Consider the following 26,496-nt stretch of genomic DNA (forward strand, 5'->3'; position numbering starts at 1 on the left):
ACACACTGGAAGCTGCACACACGCAGAAGGGTATATATATTTTAAATTTACATAATGGAGGAAAGGAAACTTTATTTTGAAACATGAATTAAAATCTCAATTTGCTTTAAAGTGTATAAAACACATCTGGGTCCCACTTTTCATCTTACTGGCACGTCTTGAAAATCAATTTAACTTTTTTTAACTTTTTGTTTTGGGGTATAGCCGATGAACAATGTTGGGACAGTTTCAGGTGAGCAGCAGCAGGACTCAGCCATGCGTGCACCCGTATCCATTCTTCCCCAAAGCACCCCCTCTCCCATCCAGGCTGACACATAACCGAAGATCTATTTAATTTTTAATTGCTCACTATTGACAAATAGAGACCAAAAGAATTTGTGCTGGGAAAGTCATAACTAGACTAATAGCTGTAGGGAGCAAAAATCTTGTAATTGAAGTAGAAAGTATGAATGAGGCCCACTGCAGTAGAAGTGGGCCTTCTCTCTGGAATTAATACAGCAGAGACCCATAAAAGATTAATCAAGACAAGCAATCAATAACTTCTCAAGTGCTAATAAGCACTGCCTTGTTCCGTGGTGTGTTAAGCAGTTTATCATGTTTAGCCGTACGAAGATTTATAGAAAATCCATAGTTAAAACCAAAGGATGAGGTAATGAAGCACTTAGTAAATGAAGCCAAATTAAAATTGATGCCTCATATCACGCACTCCAAAGATTTGCAAAAATCAGTTTTGATTCCCCCTTCTTTTTTTAAGAATTAAAAATAGTCATGTCACTTCAGCTGTGCAGTTAGGGAAATAATTTTTTAAGTATAGCATTACTGAAATGACTACATGCCTGTTTTGTGGTGGAGGGCAGGAAATGCCTTGGAAATTAATGAACTTTTTTTCTACTCTTTTTCATCCAAGGATCAACTTTTTCCTGGAAATTTTTTGAAAGTTCTGTAAAATATCTTTTAGGATCATTCAGGTCTCTACTCTCCATCAGCTGATGGATCAACAGGTCGTGTGAGCAGATGAGTTAATGGCTAACTAATAGTTCATAAATTGTAGGTCTGGACCACCAGGTTACATCACTGAACTCCGCTCTGTGGCAGGCTATTAATTAAAAGTGTCAATTGTATGTTTTGTAAATTAATCTCTGAAGCAATATTATAATCACAAGGATATACCTAATCAAATAGATGGGCCACCATAAGTGTTTTCTTAAATTTAGAAACATAAACTAACCATGAGTAATTACAAACATGTGGATGCCGGGCGGGGAGGGGGGGGTGGGTCGAGACTCCTTCAGTGTAAACAATTGGAAAGACCAGAAAATACAAACAAGGTATCTATGAAGCTGCTAGCTGAATCAAGGTTTAAAATGAAGACATACTAAAAACGTGAAAAGGGCCAAACTTTCTTAATAAAAAAAATCAAGTTTGCCCCATACCAAACTGGGAGCTTACAAAATAGAGAACGTAATAGATCCTTGAAGATGAAGAAGGCACTTCCTGATGAAAATCCTCATGTTTATAATGTCTTCTGGCCCATTGTGAATTTTTTAAACAAGAAACTCTGGGTGCATGATGGAACAGGAAAGCCCCACGAGGATGGCTACCACGAGTAACCACTCCACACACGCACCCACCCACACACACACACCAGCACACACGCACCCGCACACACGCCCACACACACGCACCCACACCCACACACACGCACTCGCCCACACGCCCACACACATGCACCAGCACACACGCCCACACACACGCCCACACACACGCACCAGGACACACGCCCACACGCATGCACCAGCACACACGCCCACACGCACGCACCAGCACACACGCCCACACGCACGCACCAGGACACACACACACGCACTCGCACACACGCCCACACACATGCACCAGCACACACGCCCACACGCACGCCCACACACACGCACCAGGACACACGCCCACACACACGCACCAGGACACACGCCCACACACACGCCCACACACCCACACACATGCACCAGCACACACGCCCACACACACGCACCAGGACACACGCCCACACGCACGCACCAGGACACACGCCCACACGCACGCACCAGGACACACGCCCACACGCACGCACCAGGACACACACACACGCACTCGCCCACACGCCCACACACACGCACCAGCACACACGCCCACACACACGCACCAGGACACACGCCCACACGCACGCACCAGCACACACGCCCACACGCACGCACCAGCACACACGCCCACACGCACGCACCAGCACACACGCCCACACACACGCCCACACGCACGCACCAGGACACACGCCCACACGCACGCACCAGCACACACGCCCACACACACGCCCACACGCACGCACCAGAACACACGCCCACACACACGCACCAGGACACACGCCCACACGCACGCACCAGGACACACGCCCACACCAGCACACACGCCCACACACACGCCCACACGCACGCACCAGGACACACGCCCACACCCCCGCTCTGCCCGGGAGCCTGCTGGGATTTACCGGAACCGCCTCTCTGCAAGTGTCCCTCCGGGTCACTTGATTTGACGGTTGTCAGTAGTGTGGGTCTCTTTCCACTCACAGTTCAGGGGAAGCTGGGACCGGCCAGAAATCACTCAGCAGGCAACAGGAGGCTGGAGAACAGACGGGACGTTTCTACCACGGGAAGCTGCCGGAGAAACGGCCACACATCACCAACATCAGCGGCTGCGCCTTCACCTCCACGGAACAGGAAACTCAGCCTGCCACAGTCAGCTGGGCTCTGAAGGTCCATCCGAGGGCCCAGTGACAGCATCAGGAGCCCGACGGCCTCCCTCCCACGAGGCGGCGCCCCAGGCTCAGCTTCAGGTCAGGGGGTCCCCGCAGTGACCTGGGCTCCGTACTTCCCCCTCTGGAAGACGCCACCACAGGAGGCGAGATTTTCCTTGAGTCTTAGGAGAGAAAGAGCTTGCCCCGCAGCCCCCAGCAAATTCTAAGTGTCACTGTCCAAAGCGGGGCCATGTCCCCAGTCCTGAGCAATCCATGGGGAGACATGGTGGTGCTGTCTGGATGTCAGGTCCATGGCTAAGGCCCATCCCTCATGTGCTGCTGACCTTCCATGAGCTCCAAATAGACGTGGGCAGATTCAAAACACTCCGAGCACGCAGCAGAGTGGTTGCCAGTCATGGCTCAGTGGCCAGTAAGGGTCCCGGGAGTAGCTCTGCTCACACGTGGCTGCCAGAGCCCGCGCGCAGGGTTTTATCGCCATGCCCCTGCGGTTCGGTCCTTATGTGCCTGCTGTTAGTTGCCTGCCGGCCAGGCAAGATCTGGCTCATGATTTAATTACATCAGAAACTGCAAGTAATTATTAAGGCCCAGTTCAGGGTCAAAGCCTCATAATCATAAGATAATTACCTTTGCTGTGTAAGTCACATCGTTTCGATGAAATACAAAAGTTGCCTGGCAAATAAACTTCGAATTACACGGCACGTTCAATGTAATTACTATTAAGGAAACTATCGGAGTATAGAACCACCACTCAGTGTGGCTGTAATGGTCAGCCGTGCTGTTGCGGAAGTTTCACTCAGCTGCTTAGGTCTCGAGAAAGGAAACAGTGTTAAAGCCGCAGGGTGCTAAGAAACAGAGGCGGTGTCCCAGTGCTCTGGCTCGGGGGCTTTGTTTGTTTCGTTGTTTAAGATGCTCAGCTCTTTTCTCACTGCATTTACTTGCGGCCGGGCTGCGTCTTCACTGCTGCACTCGGGCGTGCCGGCTGCCGCAGGCAGGGCCACCCTGTTTCAGCGCTCGGGCTCCTCGCTGTGGTGACCTTTCTTGCTGCGGAGCACAGGCTCTAGGCACGGGGGCTTCAGCAGTTGCGGTGCGCAGGCTTAGTTGCTCCGAGGCATGTGGGATCCTCCCAGACCAGGGACTGAACACTGGCAGGCAGATTCTTATCTGCTACACCACTGGAGAAGTTCTGTTGATTTCATTTTTTATCAAATAGTCTTTAAATAGGGTTCAATTCTAGGAAATTTAGGACAGACACAAGAAGTCACATTGTAAGGGAGAAAGCAAAAAACTAAAGGAACATGAAAAACAACGAAACCTCAGATTAAAAAAAAAAGAAAAGCAGTTATATAATCAAGGAGGCAGATTCCCAGTGATAAAGAATCCTCCTGCCAATGCAGGAGATACAGGAGATGCGGGTTCGATCCCTGGGTTGGGAAGATCCCCTGGAGAAGGAAAAGGTAACCCACTCCAGTATTGTTGCCAGGATAATCCCATGGACACAGGAGCCCGGCGGGCTACAGTCCATGGGGTTGAAAAGACTCGGAAATGACCGAACAGACAGGCAAACAAGGAGGCGATTCAACAAGCGGCTGAAGAGGTGAGGGCTCTGACAAATGAAGGGCCACTAGGCTTCGCGGAATCTCAGGATGCAAAAAACAACCTCCCAGGTCTGTCCAAGGAGCAGAGCTGGATCTTTACAAGCCTCTCTTCATTAAAATTACTTACAAAGGAAGGCTCTGGGCTGACTATCCCTACTTTCCCTACCTTCCATAAAAAGCCAAACACACGCCACGGTCACCATGGATCTGCTCTCCCATGAAGCAAGAGCAGAACACCCAACCGCCGGGACTCGGGCCCTTTCGGTCCAGGGAAAAAGGGTTCACCAGTTTGTTCTGACTGACGGCTCCCATACCCCCCGCTTTATTTCTTTCTGTTCCTCGTCAATTTTTCCCAATTCCTTCATACGATCATTCCCCTTTCCCTACAGATATCATACATATCAGCTCTCATCGACTTGGACCCCAGAAGTTTCATACGTTAGAACTCAAACGCTCAGGGCTGCACACACGTCCACCAACATGGTTTCACCGCCTCACCCTCGACTGTTTTCAGGCTCCTTCTCCATGAAACAGACCTGGACCTCAAGGATGCATGTTCAGCTTCTTCTCTGAAATCTTGCTGAACTTGCCATCTGCATACAGTTGGGATCTCCCTAAGTACAGGGCCGTACTACTGCATCACTGTCTCATGTATTTTGTCTCCGCCAATGAAATGGTTAAGCTAAAGTTTATTTTTCATTATTCTTATTGCAAGGAGATCAAACGAGTCAACCCTAAAGGAAATCAGTCCTGAATATTCACTGGAAGGACTGATGCTGAAGCTGAAACTCCAATAGTTTGGCCACCTGATGTGAAGAACTGACTCATTGGAAAAGACCCTGATGCTGGGAAAGATTGAAGGCAGGAGGAGAAGTGGGACGACAGAGGATGAGATGGTTGGATGGCATCACTAACTCAATGGTCATGAGTTTGAGCAAGCTCTGGGAATTGGTGATGGACAGGAAGATCTGGTGGAGAAGGAAATGGCAACCCACTCCAGTGTTCTTGCCTGGAGACTCCCAGGGACGGAGAAGCCCAGTGGGCTGCCGTCTACGGGGTCACACAGAGTCGGACACGACTGAAGTGACTTAGCAGCAGCAACAGCAGGAAGGTCTGGTGTGCTGCAGTCCATGGGGTCGCAAAGAGTCTGATACAACTGAGCGACTGAACTGATTCTTACTACTGAATATATAGTGGGTATATAATAGCTGTTAGACACTATTTGATTCATGCAACAAATATTTCTAGAGACTTGCCAAGTCACTGGTGTTGTGCTGAGATACAAGGGTGCACGAGGAAGACGTGACTTCCCCACTAAGAGGTTTCAATCCAATGAGTGAGTTCCAGGGTAAGCAGTCACAGCTGATCCCTGTGTGGATGCCATGACAGGGACGCCCCTGCACGGTGGGGGCCGGGATGGGGGACACCTGGCCCGGAGAGACTGCAACCCAGACACAAGCAACACCCCAGAGCCAAGAGATCTTCCCATCACCATCTCAGCATCAAGAAACCACCTGCCCCCCTCCAGCAACTGCTCCCCAGCTTTTGTAAACTCCTCTTTCAGCAAGTCTGATCACTGGTGTAAGAAACATCCAAGGTTAACAGTCAAAATGCACAATGGTCATGTCAATTTTCATGCACAATTTTGAAAATCAGAAATACAATCAAGTAAAATGTCATGATTTTTTCTTTTGACTTTTCGAAATCTCCAGATCTGAATCTCTTCAGTCTGGAATATTTGCAGTGAAACACAAATAACAGCCGTCACAGCACAAACCACGGGGTCGCAACCACGCTCAGTCACGCCGGGCTGAGCGCTCACTTCTGCTTCCGTGGGTGACTCACCAGGACCATGGATTTTCGGAAGCTTAAATGGAATCCAGCCACACAGTCCCTAAAACACTAACAGAAGCCACACCAAGCCAGCAACGAGATCCTGACGGAGTTTACAAAGTGAAGGCCAAGTTCCGCAGCAGCACCTCGGTGACATCAAGGTCTGCTGACACAGCATCCCACGGGAAGGGGTGGGGGCTGCTTCTGAAAAACGTCACCTGCATCGTGGATGGACTGGAAAGTTGTGCCTCCTCCACAAGCAGAAATGTCCTGAGACACAGCTTCCTCAGCATAAACCAACCGATCCTGCGCTCCTACGACAGTTCAGTCCCCCTGCGTGTACGACTCTGCAAAAGGTGTTTCCCTCACAGTGCCTATCTCAGCCCAACTAAAACCGTCTGCACAGTCTTCCCAGGACCGCTGTCTTCTAGATCGGAACCCAGACCCCACAGGTTGGGACCACTTCTTCCTGCTCATCACGTCACTGCCCAGTGCCCAGCATGCTCATCCGTGCTGACTAAAAACCACAAGTGTGCCACATTTCATGGCCGGGGGTGGGGGGGCGGCATTTAGAGAAATATAACACAGCATCCTTGTAGCCAAGGAGCTACAGATGGCTGGACAGACAGAATGTCACCATGTCACAAGGTAATTCACAGAGTAGACAGTGTAAGATAAGTGACGAATGGTTTAGATACTAACCCCAGCAGACACTGCACACAGAGCACAACTTTGTGCTCAAAGCCGCTTCGTGCAGAATTACATTCTTAAGTGATATTTCCAGAATTGGGCTCAGACGGTAAAGCGTCTGCCTGCAATGTGGGATACCTGGGTTCAACCCCTGGGTCGGGAAGATCCCCTGGAGAAGGAAAAGGCTACCCACTCCAGCATTCTTGCCTGGAAAATTCCATGCATGGAGAAGCCTGGTAGGCTACAGTCCATGGGATAGCAAAGAGTTGGACACGACTGAGCAACTTCACTGGTTCAATTTCACTGGCTAGTATTCTGTAGAAAAATAACATTAATCCACTTTTTGCAAAAAGAAAAAAAATAATAATATAAAAATGGTAATATTCAGAATAGCCTAAACAAACTTCCTGGTTTCAAATGCTTGTAAGATATTTTAATAGGAAAATTATCTAAATGTATGAAGCAACAGACACAGATAAAGGACTTTAAAACAATTCCTTCCTTATATGTTCAACTGTTATAAAAGACATTAATAAAAATTCAGTCATTGCCATTATCCCAACATGTAAAGAGCTTAGAAGTTGCTCCTCCTGTCCCGACAGCAAAGAAAAAGTTTCCTGAACAGAAAATCAGTTCCCTTTTTTGGATCCATCAGAAACTGGGGTCACAGGGCAAACCACTGCCCCGAGAACTGGAGGCAGAAGAGTCAGACAGTCATGGTGAGGTTTTACCCGAAACAGAAGCAGTGCAGCCGTAACCGGCAGGCACTTGGGGACGGAGGTGTCGGTGCTGGGGTTATGGGTGGACACACTGGAGAGATTCCTGGGGCCACAGTCTCCGGGGGACCCTACACAGTCACGCTAAACCTCTAGGAACACCTCCAGATTCTCAGGTGAGCAGCCAAGAAAAATCCTCCTCTGTTTCTGGCAGAAAGGGAAAAGAATCATTCTGTAAAGCTACCTGGGGCGCTCACTGTCACAAAGGTCTACTCGGTGGGGAAAGACCCATCCAACCTGGATCACTGTCCAGCCCGCCCCACCTTTCTCTCACCTGAGGAACACGGCAGAGGTCAGGAGCCACTCACAGCTCCACTTACAGAGAGGCAGAGAACAGAGAAGGAATAAACGAAAAAAGGACAATAATTTTATCCTTATTCTTAACTCACGTCACAGACAAGTGTTTGTGGGAAGTCATCACAGTAAGGACGCAGCAGGCGGTTACCGTCCTGGGGTACAGGCAGTGAACAGCAGCAGTGTTAGAAGGCAGTGGGCGGGGGCATCAGGGGACTGGGATGCCTAAGTAAAAGGTAGCTGGAAGTGAACTTAGATTAGCTGCAAACATATGTTGCATACTGTCCAGCAGTCACTAATGAAAAATTTACAAGTAGGTATAACTGACGTGCTAAGAGGACAGAAAGTGGGACAGTACAATATTTGATCACAGACCATCAATTAAAACCAAAGAACCACTATCTAACCCCAACAGAGAAAGGTACGCCCTGTTAAGCAAAGCCTTCAAAGGAATCCCATCCGAGGGATCCTATCTCCCCTTCCAGAAGTTACGACACTCAACCCGCATGCTCTTTGGCGCCCAGCCCGAAGATGTGGCTGGATGTCTGGAGCAGACAGTCCCAGCAGCCCAGCCTGGAGTGGTCCCAGGGCAAAGACACGGATGCCAGCCCGAGCATCAGGAAATCGGGCTCTGGGTCTCACCTCCTGCTGATTAGCTAACAATTAGTCTACACCAGTTTCTTCACTCCTCCAGCCTCATTTCTATCACCTTTAAAGTGAGCTAACATAGTCTAAACACAGTAAGTTCCCTACATACGAAACTTCAAGTTTTTCAGAGATGCAAACGTGTGTTCCATCAATAACAGGCGTGAGAGGAACTGTAGCTTGCCTTCTGTCTCCTATTGCTGATAGCCCTTCAGCTCTACCATCTGCACCTCCTCGCCCTCCCCCAGTGACTCTTCCTGCCTGTTCACGTGATGCCAGCCCCTGTGTGCCAGCTGCTGTATGCTTGCTGTGTTGTTGCTGTTCAGTCACTAAGTCGTGTCTGACTCTTTACAACCCCATGGACTGCAGCACGCCAGGCTTCCCTGTTCTTCATCATGTCCCAGAATTTACTCAAACCCATGTCCATGGGATCGGTGATGCCATCCAGCCATCTCATCCTCTGTCTTCCCCTTCTCCTCCCGCCTTCAATCTTTCCCAGCATCAGGGTCTTTTCCAATGAGTCAGCTCTTGGCATCAGGTGGTCAATTATTGTAGCTTCAGCATCAGCCCTTCCAATGAATATTCAGGACTGATTTCCTTCAGGATTGACTGGTTGGATCTCCTTGCAGTCCAAGGGACTCTCAAGAGTCTTCTCCAACACCACAGTTCAAAAGCATCAGTTCTTCGGCGCTCAGCTTTCTTTATGGTCCAACTCTCACATCCATAGGTAACTACTGGAAAAACCATAGCTTTGACTATATGGACCATTGTTGGCAAAGTAATGTCTCTGCTTTTTAATATACTGTCTAGGTTTGTCATAGCTTTTCCTCCAAGGAGCAAGTATCTTATAATTTCATGGCTGCAGTCACCATCTGCAGTGATTTTGGAGCCCAGGAAAATAGTCTATCACTGTTTCCACTGTTTCCCCATCTATTTGCCATGAAGTGATGGGACCAGATGCCACAATCTTAGTTTTTTGAACGTTGAGTTTTAAGCCAACTTTTTTACTTTCCTCTTTCATCTTCATCAAGAGAGTCTTTAGTTCTTCTTCACTTTTTGCTGTAAGGGTGGTGTCACCTGCATATCTGAGGTTATTGGTATTTCTCCCAGCAATCTTGATTCCAGCTTGTGCTTCATCCAGTCCAGTGTTTCTCATGATGTACTCTGCATGTAAGTTAAATAAGCACTGCTGTACTTTTCAAGGTACTGTAACAGTTAAAATGTTTTTTTTTTTTGTTTTTTTTTTATGTATTGTTTGTGTGAAAAGTATTATAAGCCTATTACAATATGGTACTACATAGCTGATTACATTAGTTAGGCACCTAGGCTACCCTTGTTGGATTTACGAATAAACTGGGCTTATTAGGAACATGCTCTCAGAATGAAACTCATTCATATGTAGGGGACTTACTGTAATAGCTAACGGTCTTTCCAAATTCACAATTCTTGAATTCTAAATTAATAAAAATAGTACAATAGCTACTAAATGTATACAAGTATACTGTGCAATTCTAGACTGTATGTGACTGTGCATGCAGACAACACAAAATATGGTAAGATAAATCTCCACTATTAACATTGCTAACAATGCCTTCATTGTTTTATCATTTGAAAGCCAACTGGTAATTCTTGTTTATCAAATGTAAACACAATGTACATAAAAACAGCCCATTCCACACCAGATTCGTTACCTCTCTTCACTTCTAAACTTACTTCAGTTTTAATTAACACCATGTTTCTTGATGAAGAGACAACTTTGAGACTTCTCCACTCATTTGTCCTGAATTCTTGATTCTTGATTTTGCTGGTTTAAAGAATCCCATGACATCACCACAGTACCAAGACCACAGGTACCATCTGTGACTATACTCTGCACTGTATTCGATGGATGTATTACATACAGCCCTTCATTGACTCCTCATGAGAGACCTATGGTGTAGGTACCATCCGTATTTAATCCACAGAGAAACTGAGTCTCAGAGAAGTCAGGTAACTTGACACTTGACACACTAGTACCTTTCAGGGTTGAATTCAACTCAGATCTGGCTCACCCCATGCTCTCGCCACCATATCAGAGTTTTTAAATATCTTTAGTAACAGGGCCCCTTTCTGGAGAAAAATGTACATGGAATCTCAATATACAAAACAAATCACTGGACTCCATGCCATGCCATGCTTCTCAGTCATGTCTAACTCTTTGTGACCCCCAGGACTGCACCCTAGCAGGCTTCTCTGTCCATGGAATTACTAGGGTGGGTTGCCATTTACCACTCCAGGGGATCTTCCCAACCCTGGGCTTGAACCCATGCCTCTGTGTCTCCTGCACTGGGCAGGCCGATTCCTTACCACTGTGCCACCTGGGAAGCCCACTCATAAATACTGGACCCATAAATCACAAATAAATATATTCACACCCTATTATAAAGTAAATCAATGAACATAATAATGAATTCTGATGAGCATGTGAAATCAGCCATTACTGTTATGTTAGCAATTTTTTCAGGCTCTGCATCAATTTACTCTTGTATTTTGTTTCCATTGCACAGCACTCAACACAGCTGAAAAGCAATGGGTTATTAACATTTTTTATGTTGCAGTCACAAGCTACTCTTCAATTCAGTCAAAGTGATCCACAAGTCTAAAGGAAGGTGAGTAGGAAATTATAAAAATAAGAAGCCCCAGGACTTACAATACACACTACACCAAGCTAAAGCACAAGAGCACGACTCCGAGATGCCCACACACCTGGCCTCAGCCTGCAGGTTGACGGGCTCTCCCAGGTCATGTCCAGATCAACACTCCAAAGCCTGCTGCACGTTGCACGAGCCAGCAGACAGTGCAGACACGGTTAAACGTGCTTGGGTAGCATGACTTTTATAGGAATCACAAGCCTGAATTTTTCTTTTAAAAAGGGGGGAAAAAAGATCATTTAAGAGACAAAATTTTTAGAATTAACAATAAAGCTACAGAGTTATAAGAAATGCCCCCAATGGCAGGATGTTCCTTATTTTAAAGTTTTCCCAAAAGAATTAATCTGGAAGCATAAATCAACATTCTAATGGCTTTTATATCTTTCAATGTATTAAAATACAGAATATTTTGTATTTGAGGATGTTAATTTTCCCACTATTAAAAAAAAAAAAAAGGAGCTTAAGAAAGAAATTCACAGGCATAGAACAGAAAACAAACTTACAGTTACCAAAGAAAAAAGGGGAAGGGGAGGGATAAACTAGGAGTTTGGGATTAACATATACACAAGCCTATACACAAAGCAGATAACCAACAAGGACCTAGTATAGCACAGGGAGCTATACTCAATATTTTGTAATAACCTATAAGGGGAAAGAATCTGAAAAGCATACATATATAAAAATATATCCATAACTGAATCATATGTATAAAAAGTATATATTAAGAGGATTTATATATGCGTCATGGGTCACTGCCCCATACACCTGAAACACAACACTGTAAGTCGACTACACTCCAGTCTTTCATAAGAGTTTAAATTTTCTATGAAGATAGTTTTCCTATTCACAGCACGAATGCACCCTGCCTTGGCGTGTGGAGTTGGTCCTGACCGGAACACGCACAAAAGGGCATCTAACTCCAAATGCTCAATACGACTGTCAGGATGTAATGAGCTCCTCAAACAAAAGCAGTGACCTTGTTCTATCGGTTCCTCTCCTCACAGGGAAGACAGCACAGCGCTGCTGCACTGGGTATTCCTCCCATGCTCCCTTCGGAGGTGCAGAGCTAAATTGATCTTTGTAGGCTCTCAATGGTTTGCCAAGTGTCACAAGTAAAACCGAAGAGTAATCGGTTCCAAGAATTTTCTTAAATAATATATGGTCTTGGTGTGGAGTAATTTATTAACACAACTACTAATGCCTAAAATGTTTTTGTCAAGTTTTGCAGAGATGGCATAAATGCTTCAGATGCCATCCACCCAGGCTGACTGCCAGGAGAAAGCAGCCCCGTTACAGAGGACTTCATGGAATATTTATAAGATCCAACTTAAAACAACCCCAGGCAGTTGGCCAAAAGTGCAAGATACTTGCTTCATAGTTATAATTTAAGGGTTTTATGAACTTCAACAAAACAGAAGAGAATCTGAACAATCTTGGGGGTCCCATTACACTCTATACTCTATACATACTCCTCTTGAGACTGCAACGCACTCGCACATACAGTCTGGACAGCCACCCACTTCCTCCCAAAGAGCCTCTGAGCTGCTTATGAACCTACTTAGGCTGCAAAAAATACTCGGTCCTTGACGGATCTTTTGACCAACATGTGGAAGAAAGCAGAGGGCTGGTATGAGGAGGGTTCCAGGATGCAGACACTGGGGTTATTAGACCATTAGACAAACTTTATATGTGAAAAGTTACTGTGGACAAAGTCCACAAACAGGATGACCCTGCACTGCCCAGCTAGGAGGAAACCACGATCAGCCTGACTTCTAGTTTTGAGTAAGACGAGGTGTCTGTTGGAAGTGGTGCATCCGGAGATGGGAATCACACCTGAGTGAGGAGGAGTGCTGATGCTTCTCTAAAGAAAGTATAGACTAAATGAACTTCAGGAACTGTTCATGTGGCCTCACTCACTCCAGGCCAGTTGAAGCGGTGTCACTTACTTAGTAAAACAAAAATGGCATCCTGATGAGGCCTACTTCCAGGGATTTGGGGGGCAGAACTAATGAAAACAGGACAACTCCCACTGTATTACACAGAGAACTAGTTTAAAATACAACATTCAGAAAACTACATAGCTGAGTGCAACAGAAAGACTAGAAAACACCAGAAGCTAAGAGTAAAAAGAGAAGGATGTTGCCAGCAGGACTTTGGTGCCCCGAGGCCCTGGGAACCAGAGACAGGGCTGCCCCCCTCAGCTTCTGAGCATGGGCCCTGCAAGGGATGAACGCTGAACCACCAAAGGCACCGAGGACGGATGCAGGGTAAAGATGCCGGCTGTCTCCACAGGGTCTGGAGAGGCAAGATCATCCACAAGACACGGGAGGACCAGCCGGCAGCACAGGAGGGTGGGGTGTGAACGTAAGTGCCTGGAGGGAGCTGGGACTCCAGGCAGAGAGCCCCCTTCATACACGCCAGAGCCACCGCGCCTGCATCCAGCCCCCCAAGGAGCCAAGAGGCAGACGGTCTGGTTGGATAGATGCAAACCAGGCCAGAGGGAGGTCACGCACCCACCCACACCCCACACACACATTCACACAGTCTCACATAACCACACACACACCATATACACACACCATAAATAAACTCTCACATACACACCACACACATCATATACATACACTCTCACATACACACCACACACCATATACACACACCACACACACACACTCACACACACCATATACACACACCATACACAGACTCACATACACACCACACACACACCATATACATACATACTCACACGTGCCATATATACACACACTCACATACACACAATCACACACACCATATACAAACATACCATACACACACACTTGCACATACACACACACTCATACACACATACTCACATATACACACTCTCACACACACCATATACACACCCCATACACACTCACATACGCACTCACACACACCATACACACACACTATATACACTCTCACACACTCACATACACACACTCACACACACCATATACACACCCCTTACACACACACACTCACATATGCACACACAGACCATATACACACACCATACACATACACTCACATATGCATACTCACATATGCACTCACACACACCATATACACTCACATACACACTCATGCACACCATATACACACACTCATGCACACTCATATGCACACTCATATACACACATACCATACACACACTCATATGCACACTCACATACGCACACTCACACATACCATACACATACACTCACATACACACCACACACCAAATAGACACACCATATACACACTCTCACATACACACACTCTCACATACACACACACATTCTCACACATACCATATACACACACCACACACTCTCAAATACACACCACAAACACATGCACACCATATATAAACTCTCACATATACACCACACACACCATATACACACACTCTCTCTCTCACACACACACATACACCACACCCAGACCAGTTCAGAAGACTGCGTCACGGAGGAATTATGTAATTTCCCGCTGTCAAAGAGCTAATAAATAAAACAGCTGGTATTTGAACCCAGGCACTATGGTCACAGAGTCATTAAAACCCAGTAGTAAAATCCAAGATTTAACCTCTGCAGTGCTGCCCTTGCAGCTGAACGGGGGAGGAGGGAAATGTAGCTGGGCCGGCAGGGGTTGCTCTGAAAAGAAACGACAGATTCAGAACCAAATGCAGAGGAACATGATACAAACCTTGGAAACGGCTCCCATGGCACCTGAAGGAAAACATTCACCTTATGTGCATGGATGAGAAAAAGTTACAAATTAATGACCAAGAGTCCAGCCTAAGCTTGTAAATCCTGAGGAGAGGACACTGCATTGGGGTGAATGTCTGTGTCCCCGAGGACTTACAGGCTGATGCCCTGACCCCCAGCGTGGCCACATCTGGAGATGAGGCCTCGAAGGAGATAAAGGTTAAATGAGGTCATGAGGGAAGGACCCCCAGTCCAACAGGATTAGTGTCCTCACAGGAGCAGATGCCAGACAGCTCCCCGACCCTCACTGAGGGAAGGCCCACAGAGGTCACGGGGAGGGGTCGGCCTCTGCAACCCAAGCGAGGGCAGCCTTCCCCAGAGCCTGACCTCGCTGGCAGCCTGGGCTCAGAGGTCCAGCCTCCAGAACTGGGAGACACAGACGCCTGCTGACGAAGCCACCCGGTCAGCGGTACTTGGTCACGTCAGGCTGAGCTGACTGACACAGAAGGAAACGAAGGATCACGACACGGAAAACCGTGAGGCGAGATGCTGTTCTACAGCTCGGGCCTTTGTCGACGATGCTGGATGTTCACAAACAGGTCGTTCTCCAACTATTTCCTTTCTTAAAAATCGCCTCCCGGCTTCCCTGGTGGCTCAGTGGTAAAGAATCTGCCTGCCGATGCAGCAGACTTGGTCCGATCCTGGTCCAGGAAGAGCCATGGGTCACAGCCTCCGAGGCTGAGCTCTAGAGCCCGTGCTCCACAACGAGAGAAGCCACCCCGAGAGGCCTGTGCTCCACAGCGGGAGTCGCCCCGCTCGCAGCAACCAGACACAGCCATAAGCAATAAAACTATTTTAAAAACTGCCTTCACTCCTCTTGGCCATTTTCATTTTCATACAAATTCTTTAATCAGCCTATCAGTTTCCACAAACACTGCACAATTTTTATTGGAACTCCACTGAATCTACAGATGTATGTGTGATGACGACATTTTTACAAAAAAGTGTTTTCTAATCCATTGATACAGCAAGTCTCTTCACATAGAAGGATCTTTAATTTATTTCAACCAAGTTTTACACTTTTCCGTATGGAGACCCTGCACTTTGTTCAGTAGATTAACCGTCAGCCATTTCATCTTTGTGATGCTACAAGTAAGTTATTAAGACTTTGTTTCTAATTATCTAATGACAGCGTATAGAAGTGCAGGTACTAACCGTGAAAACTTTACCCACCAATTCTAATATTCACCTGTAGATTCTTCGGATTTTCTATGTATACTACTCAATACAACATCTGAGCACATTGAATCTGATCAAACACTGGAACTATTTTCTATCTGCTGAATGGTTTCTTCGGTAGCAGTGTGACTCCGTTTTTTAAAGGAATGTTTAGGAATTATGCTTCTAGGTTACTTAGATTCCAGCCCATTAGGAGAATTGGAACCCTTCCCCACCCATCCCCATCCTCAGCCCAGGATGAGCCAAACACCCTTTACTATGGGCATGGACCTCACCCTGTGTCAACATCCACGTCTCTAAAATCCTTCTTATATGACACCATCTTCTCCTCCCTTGTCTCTCTCTTGTCCTGAAAACAAGGCCTGTCTTCTTCAATTCTGTATCCCCAACACCAACTGTAACATAAGAAGCTCTCGATAAATATCTATGGAACCAAAGGGCCAAGCTAGGTTATTTGAGTCCAGTAACGGCCAAGAGTTTCACTAACTGATCTTAATCTTTGTGAAAGCAGGTGTAATTAATAACCAGCTTACAGGAAACTCTGGGTCAAAACAGAGGTTAAGCAGGAACTGTCCACAGTGACTAGCCTGGTGTGGGCAGATTCAGTGGGCACACGCACTTCCCCTTCTGGTGGGCTGGGTCCATACACACAAGAAAACACTGAGAGTATGACCCCAGGGTCAGGTTTCTGTGGGGTGTGCACGTGTTTCGGACACGCATTACCGCCTCTGCGTCTGCCTCTCACACCCAGGTCCTCAGGAACAAAGGATCTCTATAGCAAGCAAGAGCTTCAACTCTTAATAATATTTTAAACTAATCATAACCAGTGCATGCTTGCGTGTGCTATGCCGCTTCAGTCATGTCTGATTCTTTGCAACCCCATGGACTGCAGCTCATCAGGTTTCTCTGTCCTGGGGATTCTCCAGGCAAGAATACTGGAGTGGGTACCCTTTCCCTTCTCCAGGGGATCTTCCCAACCCAAGGATCAAACCCAGCTCTCTCGCATTGTGGACGGATTCTTTACCATCTGAGCCACCAAGGAAGCCCAAGAATACTGGAGTGGGTAGCCTATCCCTTCTCCAGCAGATCTTCCCAACCCAGGAATGGAACCGGGGTCTCCTGCTTTGCAGGCAGACTCTTCGCCAGCTGAGCCACCAGGGAAGCCGCGCTCTCGACCACTATCACTACCCAGCAGGCTCCATGTCAGACCTCCAGATCGCTATAGCTACAGCGGGCTGTCAGCCACAAAACTCTTACGTTGAAGCCCTAACCCCAAATGTGACCGTTTCAGAGATGGGGCCTTTGGAGAAGCAATTCAGGTTAAATGAGGTTACAAGGGTAGGGCCCTGATCCAACAGGAGACCAGGGAGAAACCCCAGGAATCTGGCAAGAGAAGAGGCCACAAGACCCAGCAAAAAGCCAAGGAGAAGCCTTGGGAGAAACCCAACCTGCTGGCCCCTTGAGCTTGGGCCTCCAGCCTCCCGACTGTGTGAGGACACATGTCTGGAGCTGAGCCAGCCAGTCCAGGTGTTTCGTTACAGCTGCACGAGCTGACTAATACATGGGCCCCACATGCAGCTGTCGGACAAAGGCCCTCCTGTGTGTCTGCACCTGCCCTGTCCTTCCCCCACCCATCACTTCCAGGCCCCAGCAAACTGCAGAGCACAGTCTCCCCCAACGTGTCTTCCCCAGGAGACCCTGCACTGGATCTGGGGAAGATTCCCACCCTCAACCCCAAAGGACCCACCCCATGGGTACAGCCTTCCGCGTGGACACACAGACGTGGGCAGCCACAGCAATGGAGCAGAACTCACCTAGCACACGGAGGGGGCGGGGGGCTCCTGACCCTTCTGCACGATCGAAGAGGAGAGGCCACACCAAGGGAGGGGATGCTCGGCCTGGCCCGACTCCAGGCCGACTCATGGTTTATCCGGTGCAGTGGTGGAGCAAGCGAGGCCGAGGGGCACGCAGCTGTGAGATTTATCGCCCATAAAGCCCTGTGACCCGCCCCGGGAGAAGCAACAGGGCTGCTGTACCCAGTAAGTCTGCATCAACGTACTTGTGTTTACATGTTTATGGAAAACTCTAAATTTCTATAAACACTTAAATTCCTACAGAAGATTTCATTCCTTTGCTGCTTCTCTTGACTTCTCCGAGGTTTCCACCGACCACCCCCTTTGTGGCGACCTCAGTGCGACCATCCTGGGGGCAGATGAGGCCCACGTCTCCAGCGCCTCTGGCTCGCAGACCGCAGCAGCAGGAGAAGGGGTCTGCAGCTCTGCCGCGGGGCTGGAGGCACAGAGGACGGGCAGTCACCTTCCAGCGTGAGGACCACATTCTGCTCCTAGAATCTGAGCCGCGCACGAGCCTCACATCTTGTCCCCACTACATCCAAGCCAGTGACATCCAGCAACGTCCGCAGCTGGGTTAACACAGCTGTACCCGTGGTGATTTCTTAGGTGTTTTTCTCTGCTTTGATGATTACAGGACGCTTCTATGTTCACATTAGAGGGGACCTGGTAAAAGATACACACAAGTCTGTGGTATTTAGCAACTCAGGTCTAAGTCTAAAATCATCTCAAAATAAAAGCTTGAGAAAAACAAAACACTGACTTTGGATTTGACCTGGACATGAATGAGTGGAGGAGATATGTGGTCGCCAGCTCTCTGGTTCAGGACTGGACAGATGGTGGTCCCCCCCAACTGCTAACAAGACCCTCTATTTACTAAGACAACACCAGCGTCTGTAACAAGCAGTCCCCAGCATTTCTGAAGCTGCCTCCAAGGCCAGCCGGCTCTTGGTCTTCAGTCTGTGGTGCTGGGGTCTCTCACATGGCAGCGTCAGTGGCCGGAGAGAGAGGTGAGGCGCTGGCCCCTGGGTTTCATGGCCAGATGGGAAGCAAACCCATCACTTCTGCTCAAAGTCCGTTGTTACCACCAAGTCACGTGGTCACACCCAAGTCACAGAAAGGAAGTTTTTCTGTGAGTCCAAGATGAAGCCGAGGTGATGTGACCAGCACTGGTGGCCCTGACCCTGACCCCTGACCCCGGGAGTCACTTACCAGCCATCACAGCCTCGCCCAGGTGCAGGTGGAGATGTTCAGCACCCTGACCTCTGAGACCTTCCCTGGGCCTCAGTAGCCAGAGGTTGCTGAGATGGGTCATGGTCACCCCGGGAGGTAACTGGTCTGAAGCTGTAGTCGGGGTCAAGGGTCAGCAGTCAGGACACTGCAGAGCCTTGATAAGCCGTGCTTGGCAGCTGCTCTGCTCTAGTGGGTCAAGAGCGAGACGGGAGAGGCCTCAGCTCTGGACTCGGCTTGCAGGAGGCCAGCCCCAGTAAGTGGAGGGATGAAGCCCCACGGCACCCTAGGGCCAGGCCTGTGCCAGGTGTGGACACATCGGGACCTGGCATCACACTCACGCCCGCACTGTGACTCCAGCGTGGACACGCCCATTCCAGGGCCGGGGAGTCTGAGGTCACACGTCCCCAGAATCCACAATACAGTGTCTGGCGGCGGGGCCTCACATGCGGGGCTTCCAGAGGCCACATGCACTGTCCAGAGCCCAAAGCCCCCACCCACACCCACCCAGAGACCCGGCTCCACCCCCAAGGGGCCTGGCCTCCTTCAGGTGCAGCAGCCCCAGCGCAAGTGTCCATCCCAAGTGACTCAGCCTTCCCCTCGGGGCACCTTGTCCGAGGTCCCCATGAGAGATGCTAAAGACCTGTTGGACATCTGGACCTCAGGACATACCCCTGGTCGTTACTCTGAACTCTTTTTGGTGAACCCCAACTTTTGACAGCTAACACCCCAAATCCCCAACTTTACTTACTGAGGTAACTTTCTTAAAAAGAAACAAACAAAAAACAACAAAAACACACCCCACTGAATGGGAAAGAAGCTCTGTGTCCACATCACATGCTTCCAGCCGGGCTTGCTCGCATCTCCGTGAGGCCCAGGTGGGTGTTTTCACCGCCATGGTCAGCATTCAATCCCTGGTTGGGGAACTAAGATCCTACAAGTTTGCACAGCACACCCTCCTCAAAAAAGGATGGCCTCTTTCAGGGGCCCCATAAGCCCCCATCAGTCCCCCATCAGTTCCCCCATCAGCTCCCCCAACCAGCCCCCACCAGCCCCTCATCAGTCCCCACCAGCCCCACCATCAGCACCCTCATTGCCCCATCAACTCCCCTATCAGCCACCATCAGCCCCATCAGCCCCCACCAGCGCCCCCATCGGCCCATCAGCCCCCTTATGAGCCCCAGACCCCGAGCCGGACAAGCTCCCTCTGCTCGTCTGTGCTGACAGTGAGATCATAGCCATCGCCAGCCAGGGGCCGGGCCCCGATGTGCCGCCAGCCCCTCACAAGCAGGACTGATCCATCACAAGTGCTCAGACCCTGAAAAGCGCTCCCGTTCCCAAGTAATATTTGCTCCTCTGCTAACTCTATCTTGGAAAAACCAGGTTTCCCTCCCAAGAAGTGCAAGTGAGAGAGGAAAAGCAAGTTTTTAGCCAAAATAAGTGGGAAGTAGAGTCTAACTCGGTCTTGACTTGTTTCACAGATTTTCTGATTTAGGGATCTGAAGAGGCCCGCCGCTTCTCTCGTCTGTCCCTGTGACTTCACACAAACCCAGCTGACAACGACAAAGCGCTTTCTTTGTCTCCACATCAGTTCATTTAAAGGGGACATGTTTACCAGCAGCTTAATCTGTTTAGTGCAAATACTCTTACATTCTTTTCCTCCATCAGAAACAAAGCCCTTCAAAAATCACAGGGAAACTTGAAAGTCACAAGCTGGCCTTCGAGGCCACGTGACAGCCGTGTGCATCTCAGCTGCACACACACGCCTCGCTCAGCTCTCCCAACTTCCTCCCTTTGTGAAAAGTTAAGACCAGAAGCTGGCTTTCTGAGTGCTGGTCTCCATTTTTACAACTTTGTGTCACACAAACAATACAGTACCAATAAAAGATCGCTTTGATCCAAAGAAGCCCGTTCCTCTGGGAATCAGCAGAAAGGAAAGCGACTTGTATGTCTGGCAATAAACTTAATTAGATCTGACATATTTAATAAGGGAACAATTGCTTGGCATTTCACAAACAGAATAAACCAAGATGCTTTTCTTTGGCTATTACGTAGTTATATCAGGAAACATTTGATGCTACCAAAGTAATCAGCTGCCTGGAAGTTTTAATATCAGATTTGCAAAAGATGTAGAGTATAATTGTAATACTGTACTTGCTTATATTTTACTTTAAATATAGAGTAATCTTTTAAATTGAATTTAACTATAAAACTTCCATAAAATAAAAATGCATGATCTCATAAAATCAAATCAGTCTTTAATTGTAATAATAAAAACTACATTTAAGTAATGCTGTCTCTGAGTTAATAGCTCCATAAAAGAGCAGCTGAAGAGCCAATCTGTGCTACCTGAGCAACTATTTCTTCAACATTTCTGTAATTAAAAGATGAGGTTTTGATACACTGTGCCGTGATTTGGCAGAACTCTTTGTTTGGAGGGAATTCCCAAGGGAACCCACCCGGAAGTGGTGAAAGATGGCAGAGCAAAGATGACTTCTGTTGTTCTCCAAAGGGGTTATTCATTTTAACCAGATTCCAGAGTAAAATGGCAACATTAAATCTGGAAACATCAAGAAAAAAATCAGTGCTGGTATTACACGTATTAATAAAGATGGAAGTAAATTTTGCTGTTGTTATTCACTGAACAATGAGTAATATTTTCCCAGTATTATACACTAATTTTCTAATTTGTGGACTATGTGGTTTAAAAGTCTGATCTTCATTTTTTAATGCATTATGAAGCTAACTAATAAGAACATTCTACTTCACCAATGAACTTTATTTTCAAGAAAGGCCCCCACTTGTTTATCTTCAAAGTAACACATGTTACTTCTGTGTCTCAGAGAATATCTGAAGAGTTTAAAGGCAGCTGATGGGACAGCAGAATATATTTGCAAATCATTTATGCCTCATCAGGGACTTAGATCCATAATATACAAAGAACTCCTAAAAGTCAACAACAAAAACAACCCAATTCCAAATGAGCACACAATGTAGCTTGTCCATTAAAAGCTTAACTTACCCTTTCCAAGGTTTCAATCCTTTTATCCACCCAATTATTAAGCAAAATTACTTGCAAAAAACAGGAGTGACCAGTGACTCTGACTTAAATCAACAGCAGAAGACTGGCCTCTGAACTACCTGGTCCGTACAGCCAGCGGATGCTTTCTTAGTTACTGAAACTAAAGGGACAGCGTGATGAGCCTTGGGCAGGGAGCCTAGGGACACCAAGTCTTGCCCTCAGGCCCCCTGAGGCCTTGAGGGGTGAACATGGGAAACAGCGTCCAGGCCATGTGGAACTTCAGGCATCTTCAGCCGCTGGCCCCAACCCCAGTGCACAACCCAGTCAACTGGACTGGTAAATGCCTTTTTTCCCGAGCCAGCTGGGAACAGACGACTTTAGAGCCTTGAAACACCAGGTGGCTTCTTCACTCTCCACGTGGGTTCACGCTCGGCACCCCCACCGTCAGCTGTGGGCCCGCAGCTCTGACCGCATCACAGGTCGGGTTACCACCTCTGCGGTCAGGGCAGCAGGCTGCCTGCCCCCGGCGCATCCTCGCCCCCGCTAACACGGCCTGACTCCCGCTCCGCACTTAGCGCCCAGGGGCGGCGTCTCCACCCTCCCTGGAAACGAAGCACTGAGCCCCGGGCGCGGGTGCACGCCAGCCGAAGCGTGAGCGGCCTCGCGCAGCTCGAGAGGGCCTCCTCGTGGCTCTGTCTTCCTCCCCTTTCTGGGCCGGATTGACCTAGACAGCTGGGTCTCCAGGCGCTATTTTAAGCCAGGACCACGACCTTGAGGACGTAAGGCCCTCCGGCCAAGGGCAGAGACAGAGGGTCCTGAGGCCACACTGCTCTGCGGAGCCGCCAGAGCGGGCAGCGTGCGGGGACCACACTCAGAGCGCCGTCACCGCGGCGACGGGGGCCCGAGGCGTCCCCGCCCCGCCCCACGAGGGGAGCGCAGACGGAGCCCACGCGACCGCACCCCCGCTTGCGAGGCGGACGCCGGCGGTGGGGGTCGGCGGTGCCCAGGGGCCATCCGGCCGCCCGGCCCCGACCGCTCCGGGGGAACGCCGGGTTTCCCACTGACTCCACTCACCTCACCTGCGGGGCCGTCGTCACTGGCTGGAAGGAAGCCATTTTTTCAAAGTGCGGGAAATGCTGATGAACGTCTCGTGCCGCGACCTCTAAGGAGAAGGTCCTCTGAAGACCGGCCTCCGAGAACAACCCAGACGTTCACGAGGCTGGAGGTGAGGCCCGGGACACCCGGCGACGCGCACGCACGCTCAAGCCCCGCCCCCCACCCGTGACGTCCCCTCGCGTCACGCCTGGCCCGTGACGTCACCACGCGTGTGCGGCTCCCACGCGGAAGTCTCTGGATCGGCCTGTTTCCGCCGGCAGCTCGACTGCCTCGGGGAGGACGGCGCACGGGGGTCATCTCCCCGCAGGTGACTTTTTAACCCTTCACAGGTGACGTCCGTGAGCGTGGACCAAGCATCTTTTCTCTCACTTGCAGCTTCTCTTTAGAGCCCTACAGTAACCCGGAGTTACCCCCATTGGGAGCTCCTGTGTGCCCAGCACAGGTGTGTGCAGGTCTGCCCTGGGCATCCACACAGGCACGGAGCCAGGTGACCGGTGGGCACATGACGCGCCACGGTCAACACAGCGTTCCCTGGGTGCCGCCAGGGACAAACACGGGGGTGCGGGCACCCTGAGGAGCAGATGCCTGTCCTGGGAGGAGCCACACGTGACTGATGCCCAGCCAGCCTGGCGGACGGGAGAGAACGGGCACACGGGGACCTGCCCTGGCCGAGGGACTCGCTTCAGGGATGACCGCAGCCAGAGCACAAGACCGCGTGAGGGGCCGGGCAAGGTGGCTGGACAGTAGGCCTGGGTCTTCATTCTCAGGGCAGTGAGTATCATCATGGGGATGACGAGATGATCAGGATGCCTCTTGCGGTTTTATTTCTTTTCTTTTTAAATTAATTGTATTGGCCTATAGTTGCTTTCCAATGCAGTGTTAGTTTCTATTGATCAGTGAAATGAATCAGCCACACCTGTGTGGATCACAATAAACTGTGGAAAATTTTGAAAGAGATGGGAATACCAGACCGCCTGACCTGTGTCTTGAGAAATCTGTATGCAGGTCAGGAAGCAACAGTTAGAACTGGACATGGAACAACAGACTGGTTCCAAATAGGAAAAGGAGTATGTCAAGGCTGTATATTGTCACCCTGTTTATTTAACTTATATGCAGGGTACATCATGAGAAATGCTGGACTGGAAGAAGCACAAGCTGGAATCAAGATTGCCAGGAGAAATATCAATAACCTCAGATATGCAGATGACACCACCCTTATGGCAGAAAGTGAAGAAGAACTAAAGAGCCTCTTGATGAAAGGGAAAGAGAGGAGTGAAAAAGTTGGCTTAAAGCTCAACATTCAGAAAACGAAGATCATGGCATCTGGTCCCATCACTTCATGGCAAACAGATGGGGAAACAGTGGAAACAGTGGCTGACTTTATTTTTCTGGGCTCCAAAATCACTGCAGATGGTGATTGCAGCCATGAAATTAAAAGACACTTACTCCTTGGAAGGAAAGTTATAACCAACCTAGACAGCATATTAAAAGGTAGAAACATTACTTTCCCAACAAAGGTTCGTCTAATCAAGGCTATGGTTTTTCCAGTGGTCATGTATGGATGTGAGAGTTGGACTGTAAAGAAAGCTGAGTGCCAAAGAATTGATGCTTTTGCACTGTGGTGTTGGAGAAGACTCTTGAGAGCCCCTTGGACTGCAAGGAGATCCAACCAGTCCATCCTGAAGGAGATCAGTCCTGGGATTTCTTTGGAAGGAATGATGCTAAAGCTGAAACTCCAGTACTTTGGCCACCTGATGAGAAGAGCTGACTCATTGGAAAAGACTCTGATGCTGGGAGGGATTGGGGGCAGGAGGAGAAGGGCACGACAGAGGATGAGATGGTTGGATGGCATCCCGACTCGATGGACATGGGTTTGGGTAGACTCCGGGAGTTGGTGATGGACAGGGAGGCCTGGCCTGCCGCGGTTCGTGGGGTTACAAACAGTCTGACACGACTGAGCAACTGAACTGACTGAGGCATGTATCCCTTCCTTCTTGGATTTCGTTCCCATTTAGGTCACCATAGAACATTGAGTAGAGTTCCTGGTGCTATACAATAGGTTCTCATTAGTAATCTATTCTATATATACTATCGATACTGTACATGGGTCAATCCCAGTCTCCCAATTCCTCCCACCACCACTCCTTTCCCCCTTGGTGTGCATATATTTGCCTGTAGAGATGTGGATGGACCTAGAGGCTGTCAGATAGAGAAAGACAGATACTGTATACTAACACAGAAATCTGGATTAAAAATATATATATATATTATCTCATGCTGCAAAGCAGAAACAGAGACACAGCCATAGAGAACACCTGCATTTGTAGAAGATTCTTCCCAGAATTAAGAAGAAAGGCTGCGGAGGGAAGGAGGTGTGGGGCAGGCCGACCCCAGCTTCCACAACGTCAGCGCCGTCTCCACGGGGCAAGAACGGCACTGGTGCCGGGGGCAGGTGCAGAAGCAAAGGTGGATGCAGGTGGGAAGGTCTGTGCGGAGGCCCCGCTGGGACAGAGGGCGGCCTGACCGAGGGTCCTGCCCCGCAGGAGCCAGAGGGTGTGAGGAAGGAAAGCAGATGCTGAGCGGGGGTCAGTGGCTCTGCCCAGCGCCCAGTGAGATGGGAGCAGGCTTGGGACATGGGTCCTGGAGACGGGGCTGCGGTGTCCAAGGAGCCGGGATTCAGTCTAGTTGCAGTCAGTTCAGCCACGTTTATCGCTGCCCTTGCTGTTTTCCTTGGGAAACCCTGAGTCTAGCAGAGGTGCTGCCACCTACGCTCGCTGGGACGCCAGCGCCAAGAGCTGGGGCAGTCATGCAGCAGGGAGGGGACAGCTGAGCAGTCTCATGAGAAGAGGCAGCTCTGGGACTCAAAAGATGAGGACGTGTTGGGGGCAACACAGCCCCTCGGGGGTGGCAGTTCTGACCATAGCTGCTTTGGAATGGACTGCTCCCAGACTTCTTGGTTCACTGAGTCCGCAGTGGCCCAAGAATTTGCCTTTCTGTTGGATTCCCACCTGA

General features: G+C 49.0%; 1 long non-coding RNA gene across 4 annotated transcripts in view; it reads right to left on the minus strand.

Annotated features, from left to right (window-relative positions):
* The window catches only part of LOC123334861, a 43,758-nt gene extending 19,391 nt beyond the window's left edge, over positions 1–24,367 (minus strand). For 2 of the 4 annotated variants that reach the window (XR_006553030.2, XR_006553031.2), the window contains exons 1-3: positions 23,443–24,367; positions 18,081–18,782; positions 2,519–4,015 (exon numbers count right to left, since the gene is read on the minus strand). This is a non-coding gene — a long non-coding RNA (uncharacterized LOC123334861). The remainder of the gene's footprint in view (positions 1–2,518; positions 4,016–18,080; positions 18,783–23,442) is intronic. The other 2 variants (XR_006553029.2, XR_006553027.2) reach the window with 2 other exon arrangements.
* Between the last annotated feature and the right edge of the window lie 2,129 nt (positions 24,368–26,496).

The sequence above is a fragment of the Bubalus bubalis genome, chromosome 8 (assembly GCF_019923935.1).
Source record: "Bubalus bubalis isolate 160015118507 breed Murrah chromosome 8, NDDB_SH_1, whole genome shotgun sequence".
NCBI lineage: Eukaryota > Metazoa > Chordata > Mammalia > Artiodactyla > Bovidae > Bubalus > Bubalus bubalis.